Source organism: Candoia aspera, chromosome 2, assembly GCF_035149785.1.
Source record: "Candoia aspera isolate rCanAsp1 chromosome 2, rCanAsp1.hap2, whole genome shotgun sequence".
NCBI lineage: Eukaryota > Metazoa > Chordata > Lepidosauria > Squamata > Boidae > Candoia > Candoia aspera.
Window position 1 is genome coordinate 13,868,651 of NC_086154.1, and position 9,630 is coordinate 13,878,280.

A 9,630-nucleotide genomic window follows, 5' to 3' on the forward strand; every position below is an offset into this window, starting at 1 on the left:
ACTTTTGGGGTTTATCTGTCTGGGTTTTCCCAAGCTTCTTCAGTTTGTTAGGATTTTCTGTCTAATGTAGCAGTAATAAAACACTAGAGAACTATTCCTTGTCTCAGCATGGGTCCTGACTGTTAGGACAGCTTTTGAGTCATAATTAATGGGAAGTTGAGTGTTCCAGCCATCACATAAAGTTGCAAATCCCTGAAAACACTTGACACTACCTTGTGACAATTGTACCCAGTTGAGAGTGAAGGAAAACTTTTAAGAATGGCACCTTTTAAGAATGTTGGAAGAGTCCCTGAAATCAGGAGAAGCCGAGGAATCCACAGGTTTCCACAGAGGGGCAGAGACATCAGCCAAATCAAGAGGAGACCCAGAGAGTGAGGCAGGAAATGAAAGCTCCAAAATCACAATAAACTACACTACAGAATTGGAGACTGAATTGATTACAGTGGATATGACTCAAGGGTTCAGAGTGCAGGCATCATGGTACCAGTCACAGAGCCAGCCAGACATCTGAGAGTCAGATTGGACACCTCACAGAGATTGAGAGTGGGATGCAGAAGTGGTAGGAGAGTTCGGGAAAAGTCCCCATCGATCAACCGATGCCTGACCGAGAGGATGGAGGGGTGGCTCCCAAGAGTTGAGGGATGGCAGCGATGCTACCCTGGAGAGGCTACGTACCCTGGAAGCTCAAGTAACTTCAGTGGAGATAATTCTGCAGCACATCTCTCAGGCTATAGACAGACTAATAATTCTGCATGAAGAAGGATCTGTTGTTTATTCCAGAAGATCTACCCCAGAACTGCATAGAAGACCCAGACCAGCATCTCCACCAACTGATGGCAGAAGAGGAGGGAGACAGTCAGTATCCTGGGGCAACCTGTTACCTGAACATGTGAGTCTTTCCCCTGCCTGGGCTGGCCAGAGAGATTTACAAGTAAAGTTTAATGGGGAACCCCAACAACTGTCATTTTTTATGACTAAAGTAGCTGCATATATGCAGATATTTGGGGATACTTTCCTTATGGAGTATTCTAAAGTGAACCTAGTAGGACAAGTAGGCACAGGGATGGAGAGCTCCTTGGGAGTCCCTCTGGAGCAACACGGCCACTATTGCTTGTTCAGAAGCATCTGCTTTGATTATGAAGGGGTGACCTGGGTCTGGATGTTTAAGGATGGGCTCCACTCTAAATAGAGCCTTTAGATTGTCAAAAGCTGATTGATATTCAGCAGTCCAATTTAAGCACATGCCCAGAGTGGAAACCTGGCAATGTCTCCTGTTCCTTTAGCTTTTAACAAATCAGTCAATGGTAAAGCAATCTATGCAAAATTTGAGATGAACTGGTGATAGAAATTGGTGAACCCCAAGTAACTCTGGAGTTGTCGCCTTGTTCATGGTGGTTCTGACATGACAATGTCCTAAATTTTTGTCCTGCCTCTTTGCCCCAATGTCTCCACTTGACAGCTTCCATGCAATCCTTCTCTCTTTACATGCCACATCGAGCCGCTGGTTCAGTTGCAGCACTGGCTGTGCTATGTGAAGGCTGGGGGAGAGCTGAAACAGGATGCTTCCGATCAACTAATCAATTCACATATGGGTTTGGTCCCCAGACACAAAACCTTTTAGACAGTAGGAAAGACGGTATGATTTCCTGCTGTCTGAGTCAGTCAGACAGACAGACAGACAGACAGACAGACAGACAGACAGAAGATAGATATGCACATAGATTTATTTTTAAAAACTATAGTTTAAGAAATTAACAAAATCTCATGCAGTGTCACAGGAAAACACTTGGATCTAATGAGATTCAGTTAACTCTTGAACTTTCAGCCTTACGTAATTTTGATCTTTGTTAAAATTATGTCGCTGAGGTATGGCTTGGTAGGACCATACAGTGATTCCTTGGAGAAAGTGGAAGACATATCTGAAAAAGATCTGGTATTCCTTGGGAAGGAGGGAGAGGAGCTTCCCATCGAATCTGGAATCATTCTCCTTCAGACAGAAGTGCTGAGCTGAGGAGGTTGAATTCTTCAGAGCACTTCCAATCCAGAAGTATAGCCATAAATGCCTTGAGCAAAGGCTCAAATGGGAATGTGGAAGCTTCATGTGTGATTTTCTGTTTTTGCAGCTTCATCTGTTCCTGAGAAACTTCCAGCTTTACAATCTTTCCAGGGTTGGGGTTTATTTGGAAGAAAATGCAGTTCCTGTGGCTGACTCTTATATCATGCACTGGACAGTGTTTCCCAACAAGCCTGAAGGTAGGGTGAAAGTTGGGGGTGTAGAAAGAGAAGCCTCCTCTGATGTCAAGGTCTCCATCAATCGGAGTGCCATCCTATGGCCAACCTCATTTAAGAAGGTAGTGGATGCTGCTTGGGTTTTGGTCTTCCATTCACCTTTTCATATGCAAACTTTTCTGCTCAGAAATAATTCTCAATGAGGACAACTGAGATAACCTCCAAAGAAGGGAACATAAAGCCTCATTAATTGATTAGATAACATGGTTCTTTAGATGTTTTACAGTAGTTTATCAGAAACTGGAACCTGCTGTACCACCAATTGTGTTGGGGACTTTAGAGTCTACATTTTTAACTGGAATATAATACCATAATTAATAATCTATCAAATTATCTTATTTTCAAAAAGAAAAACCTAGAGTGTTAGGGAAAGGAACATAAGGAGAGGAAAATACAAGATATAGCATTCCCATACATGCACTAAGGAGAAACACCATTTGCAATGGAACTACTTTCCTTCGGAATGGAGAGTAAGACAAAGGGGATGCTTCTGGATTGACAACTGAGATTGATAAAGAGAGTTGCCTTTCATTTGCCACTTGTGCACAGAGTCTTTTTCCATAAAGGTCAGTGTTAAATGGTACTTGCACCAGTTAGAAAGGAAGGAAGATGGGGGTACCCATCAGTAACTGCTCTGCCAGTATTGTTTGGTTGAGTTTGCTCAGTGTGCTCCCATGCTTCCTGAACCCAGTTCGTTGAAATAAACCCCTCTCATTCCTATGTTGCCCTGGCTGATCTCTATTTGCATGTTTAGATGGTGCCTTCTTCCAGATGGACAGACAGTTGTTCCCCAGGATACGCCAAGCTCATGAGAGAGGGAGCCCCAGTTTGCTGCTACGACTGTTCTCTGTGCATGGAAGGAACAATCTCTGTGCAAGAAGGTAGGTGGCTCTGGAGAAAAGAGAGGCATGGAGGATGCAATCAGAATTCACATGTGCTTTTCTGGGCAAGATTTGTTAAAGGTGTTTTCTTTCCTGCTAGTTGTAGACCTAAAGACTAGCATTATTTTTTCATAATTCCACAAAGCAAGAAAACTTGAATTTCTTGAACAGGTGCACAAACTTCTCAAGGATTGGGTACTATCACCCAATGTTGCATCATGATGTCTCCATTAACATAAATAATGAAAGGAAGCTGAATTCTCTCGAGTTGTTGTCTTCTTGTCTGATACCAGGAAAGGAGACCCATCTTGTGAGAGGTGATCTCAATGGTCTTCATGCTTTAAAACAAGTAAGTATTATTTCTAATTAATGTTGGGTCTTTGAATATCTCTGGGCAGAAATATTGAAGTATTCCTTGGATATGTAAGCATAATTGTGATGTGGGTCTCCCTGGTGGGCCACTGAGCTCCAGCATGGGTTCTTTTCCAGCCACAGGTCAGACTTGGTGTGCAAAGAGCCATACTCCATAATGAAGATGGAATGAAGAAAAAACCTTTATTCGACTTAAATTGGACATAAATGATTCAAATTCATACAATTTCAGCCCACACATTCCTTCACCTTTCTTCTGCTTGCTGGAACAATCAAGTGAGGGAATTGAATGTAGCCCAAACAGCGTATCTTGCCACTATCAAACAGGCAAGGCAACAAGGCAATAACTACATCCCAGAGTTATTCAAAACCAGAGTTCTAGATTTGTGCCCACCTGATGCCTCTGGTAGAAGTCAAAAGACAATGGTGGACTTTCACCTTCCAGGTCATATGCAGCTGCGTGTTCCGGAGCTCTTCCTCACTATTACTCAGAGTCCATTTATCCTTCATCAATATGTTTTCTCACCATCCAACTCAGTCCATAACCAAGTACAGTGGGAAAGTATTTTCCAATATCTTCTTCACCTCTCCCAATATTCTCTCTCACCCCTTCAGATTAATTTTTTTTTTTATGTCTTGTAGTAGTAATTGATCTACATTGCACTTCTCATGATCCTGCAGATGCAAAAAGAGATAGATGCTAGCAACTTTTTTTCAAATTCAGCCCATTGCAGCAAGTGTCCAGATGGCCAGCATTCCAAAGAGAAGCGAGATCAGTGTGCCCCCCAAATTATAAGCTTCTTGTCCTATGGAGAAATGTTGGGACTCATCCTAGCTTTCTCTGCCCTTGCCTTGACCCTCACCACTTCCTTTGTTCTGAGAATCTTCATTAAATACCGAGAAATTCCCATTGTCAAAGCCAACAACCAGGACCTCACCTACATTCTCCTGGTCTCCCTCCTGTTTTCTTTTTTGACCTCCCTTCTCTTTATTGGTCATCCCAAAAAAGTGACCTGTTTTCTTCGACAAACCACCTTCAGTGTTGTTTTCTCTATTGCCGTGTCTTCCTTGCTGGCCAAGACTGTCATGGTGGTGGTGGCCTTTCTGGCCACAAAGCCAGGCAGCAGGATGAGGAAATGGCTGGGGAAGAGCCTGGCCAACTCCATTGTCTTATCCTTTTCCGGTATTCAAGTGGGCATCTGTATCATATGGCTGGGAATCTCTCACCCATTCCCAGATTCTGACCTGCATTCCCAACCAGGACGCATCCTGCTGCAATGTAATGAAATCTTGTTTTTAGTTGTTCTAAACAAACTTTGTCCATCCATGTGAATTCTGAATTATAGTGGCTATGTACAGGTAGTCCTCAGCTAATGACCACTCATTGAGTGACTGTTCAAAGTTACACAGATGCTGAACTAGTGGTACTTATGCCTTGTCCTCAAGTTTATGGCATCCCAGGACCCCCACAGTCATATGATCATGATCTGGGTGCTTGGAACTGGCTTGCGCTTACAACAGTTGAGGTGTCCTGTGGTCATGTGATCATTTGCAACATTTTCTGTCAGCTTCCCACAAGCAGTCAATAAGGAAGCCAGCAGAGAACATTGGAAGTTACTTCCACCACTATTTCTCCCAAGGAGCTCAGCTATGGAGTTCAAGATTCCAGGGTAAATGTGTGCCTTGCAGCAGCAGTCCTTCCCCAGCCCACATGCACTTGCACAGCACCACAACACCCCTCCCCAGGCAAATGCACTTGTGAGGTGCCACCGCACTACCTCCTCCACTCACATGGCACCACAGCATCCCTCCACAGCCTGGTTACATTCATCACAGCGCTCCCTTGCCCTACTTCACTCCATTGTTAGATACCCAAGATTTGTGACTTTTTCTTGTCTTCATGATCCCCACCTTGGCAGAGATTCAGAGTCTGGTCACTGGAATGTTGGGGCTCATTATCAGAGGAAGTCAATTGGTTGATGTGGTAGAAGAACAGCTGAGCTCAGAGGGCTGCTACAAACCTCCTCACATGGGACAGAGGCCATTTTGTTTCTGTCATGTGGTAGTAGCCCTCAGAGATTTGATTGTGAGCAGCCAGGAGGCTGAGACATCACCATTTCCAAGCCGCACTGTAGCCTTAAAGGGACACTAAGACCGGTCACCCTATTTCTAAATCACCCAATTTATATTTCTTTTAAGTAAGTGTACTCTAAGAAAGGCTTTCTACAGCAAGGAGAAGTGGGTTCTCTTGGTGCTTATTGTTGTTTTGGTTTGATTAATTTTTTTATAAAAAATTCTTTTACCGTTTGGACTTTGTTTTCCATCCAAATAATAAGGAGGATTGAGAGTAAATAATTGTCTCCCTGTTATTGTTTTTGTACTACATTTGAAGATATTAGCATTTTCCTACATGTTGAATCAGCTGTTTTGAACTTTCAATTTAATGCTTCTACTTTCCCTGGGGAACTGTCTGCATAGCTCACTTTTGCGTATGTAAACACATTCTGCAATTCTTTCATATCTTTGACTTTAGCTGGTTAAACTCCTGGGGGCACCATAATCTGCTGCTTGAAACATGGAGGATTTTAAACAGACTTTCTCTGACTTCCACCCAGATTTTAAACAGACTCTTTCTGATTCCTATCAAGATTTTATGCCAGGCATTCAGGACACAGTGGAAAATATGAAGTCTAAAATGTGTCAATACATAAAATGACTGTAATTCTAAGCCACGTTATTTAAAATTACCAATAAATTATTGTAACATAGGGACCAAAATCAGGTTTCATATTGTTTTATATCCTTAAATGCTCCTTAGTGTTCATGTTAGGTCTTAGAATAGTGATGTAGCATTGTTTTCTTGTAGTTTTTATTTTTCTTCTTAAGCTTAATAAAATTTATTACCAAAAAAAAAAAGAAGGAAGGAAGGAAGGAAGGAAGGAAGGAAGGAAAAGAAAGAAAGAAAGAAAGAAAGAAAGAAAGAAAGAAAGAAAGAAAGAAAGAAAGAAAGAAAGAAAGAAAGAAAATTGTCCAGGATGGTGGGATCCAGTGATGATTTCCTGAGGAGGGAGCGCACTGTGCCTCTTTAAAAGCAGCTGGGAAAAGTCCCTCTCCCAAGGATGAATCCACCATTGCCTGGATCCACCCACATGTCACCTGCTGAGCCACCTTCACCAACCAGGAGGGACAGGGATCTAATGATTAGAATTCAAAATTCACATGAAGAGGTTTCTTAGAACACATAAAAAGACTGTAATTCTAAGCCATGTTATTTCAAATTACCAATAAACTATTGTAAAATAGGGACCAAAATCAGGTTTCCTTATTGTTTATATCCTTAAATGCTCCTTGTGCATTATTCTGAGACCTCATGTTAGGTCAGCCAGAAAGCCTATGTAGCCAAGGGCAGTGTAGAACACGCTGACTGAGCCTTCATTACATTGCAGCAGGATGTGTCCTGGTTGGGAATGCAGATCAGAATCTGGGAATGGGGGAGAGATTTTCAGTCATATGATACAGATGCCCACTTGAATACCAGAGGAGAACAAGACAATGGACTTGGCCAGACTCATCCCTAGCCATTTCCTTATCCTGCTGTCTGGTTTTGTGGCCAGGAATGCCACCACCACCATGACAGTCTTGGCCAGCAAGGAAGACACGGCAACTGAGAAAACAACACTGAAATTGGTTTGTTGAAAAAAAACAGGTCACTTTCTTGGGATGACCAATGAAGAAATGGGAGGTCAAGAAAGAAGGCAGGAGGGAGACCAGGAGAATGTAGGGGAGGTCCCGGCTTTTGGCTTTGACTATGGGCCTTTCTGAGAATTTAATGAAGATTCCCAGAACCAAGCCAGTGGTTAGAGAGAAAGTGAGTGCAGAGAGCCAGGATGAGACCCACTGTTTCTTGATATGACAAAATGCTTATAACTTTGTGGGCACATTGATTTTGCTTCTTACTGGAATGCTGGTCATCTGTACCCTTTTCACAATGGGTGTGTGCATTGCATGTGAAAAACACCAGGAATTTTTTGTTCAGTAGTATCTACTCTCTATCCATAAGAATCTTAAGCTGTTCCATCAGTATAAACTCAAATCAATCACAGGGAAGATAAATAATTCTGACTCTATCTGTGGAATCTCAACATTAAATTGAAAGAAGAGCTATTATTTTCCAGAGCTGTACCGGTTTGGTGAAAGCCAGTCCTTAAAAAAATTGGACCCTTAAGGAATTTCCTTCATTTTTCTGTGGAATTAAGGGAAAAATATGCTAGTAATGAGGTATAGTATTTGGAGGAAAGAAAACACCTTCTTGTGTGGAAATCATTCCTTTTGTACATGGAGAACACTCATAGCAGCAAATTGGTGCTTCTTCTCTTGTGAGCTTTGTGTATCCTGGGAGACAACCTTCAGAAAATTTTGATGAAGGCACCTTCTAAAAGTAAAGAAAATGTGTGGATGATAGGTGGGAAGGGAGTTTGTATGAGTGGAATTGAAGATATCCTATTGCAGAGGGTTTCAAACTTTATAGCACCACAATCAAGGTGCAATTCAAGGTGCTGGCTATCAGCTTTAAAGCCCTACATGGTATGGGATCAGGTTATTTGTGGGACCACCTCCCCCTGAGAGTATCTGTCTGTCCCACTAGTTCAGATAAAGTAGGCATGCTCCAGGGCCCTTCCATGAAAGGCTGCCATCTAGCAGGACCTAAAAATGTCCTTTTCCTAGCTGCATCTACCTTGTGGAACACTCTCCCCCCTGCCCCCCATGATCTGGTAGGTCCCCACCCTTTTAGCCTTCCCATCAGGTACAATTGGGCAATAGCCCTCTTGGCCATGACTTTTATCTTCCTACCCAGCATCAGGCAGGAGTCCACGTGAACCTTCTCCTTTAGAGGCAGTACTCTCCCAGTGAGGGACATCACTGGAGGTGTCAGAGGACTGCTAAGTGGTGACTGTATGTTGCTTGGCTTCAACTTTATCCTGTTCCATTCTATACAGTCAACAACAGCCTCCAGTCACTCGGACAAGACTTCAACAGTGTTTCCAGTTGGGTCCAGGGTTTCAATACAAAGCTAAGGGTCATCTGCATCTTGCTGACCTCACATCCAAACTGCCAAATTATCTTTTCCAGTAGTTTTATATAAATGTGAAACACGAGGGGGGAGAAGACTACTCCTGTGACAATTCACAAGCTATGGCTATGAAACTGATCTCTTCTCTCCCCCCCCCCCCCCGCACACCCTACACCAGACTGATGCTGCATCATGTAGCAACAGCAATCCTAGCAGTCGTCATTACCATCATTTTTTATTTAATAAATAAGTTGGGCAGCCTTATAAATTTCTTTAATAAATCAATTTATAAGGCTGCCCAACTCACACATGGTGACTCCGGGCGGCTTATAGAATTAAAGATCATAAAAACATAATAGACACCCCCTGGCAGCAGCAAACACATTCATACCGGCCACTTGATTGGCTGTGAAGCAGCTTGGAGTCCCCTGGCCTGTTGACAGATCCATGTCTTCAGGGCCTTCCAGAACAGGAGGAAGGAGAAAGCCCTTTTCCTTGGTCCCACTAGATGTACCTCTCTAACTGAAGGGACCTGCAACATTCCCTGTCTCCCTGCTCTGGTAGGTCGGGTAGATGTGACTGGGGAAAGGTGGTCCTGCAAATATCTTGGCCCCAAACCATGTACAGGTTTAAAGGTGATAACCAGCACCTTGAATTAGACCTGGAAGCAAATTGGCAACCAATTCAGCTCCTGCAAAAGAGGTGACTCATGGACAAGTCTAGGCTTGGGAAAAATTATGGGGGCCACTGCATTTTGAACCAATTGAAGCTCCTGGACACTTTTCAAGGGCAGCCCCATCTAGAGCGCATTACAATAGTCCAAATGGGAGATGACTAGGGCATGGGTGACTGTGAGAAAAGCCTGTTAGTCCAGGAATGGGTGTAGCTGGTGCACAACACATAGTTGTGCAAAGGCTCTCCTGGCCACAACTGCCACCTGCTCTTCAAGCAGGCATCACGAGGTCAGGAGAAACCCCAGATTATGCACAGGGTCTATTTGCAGCAGTGCAACCCCAT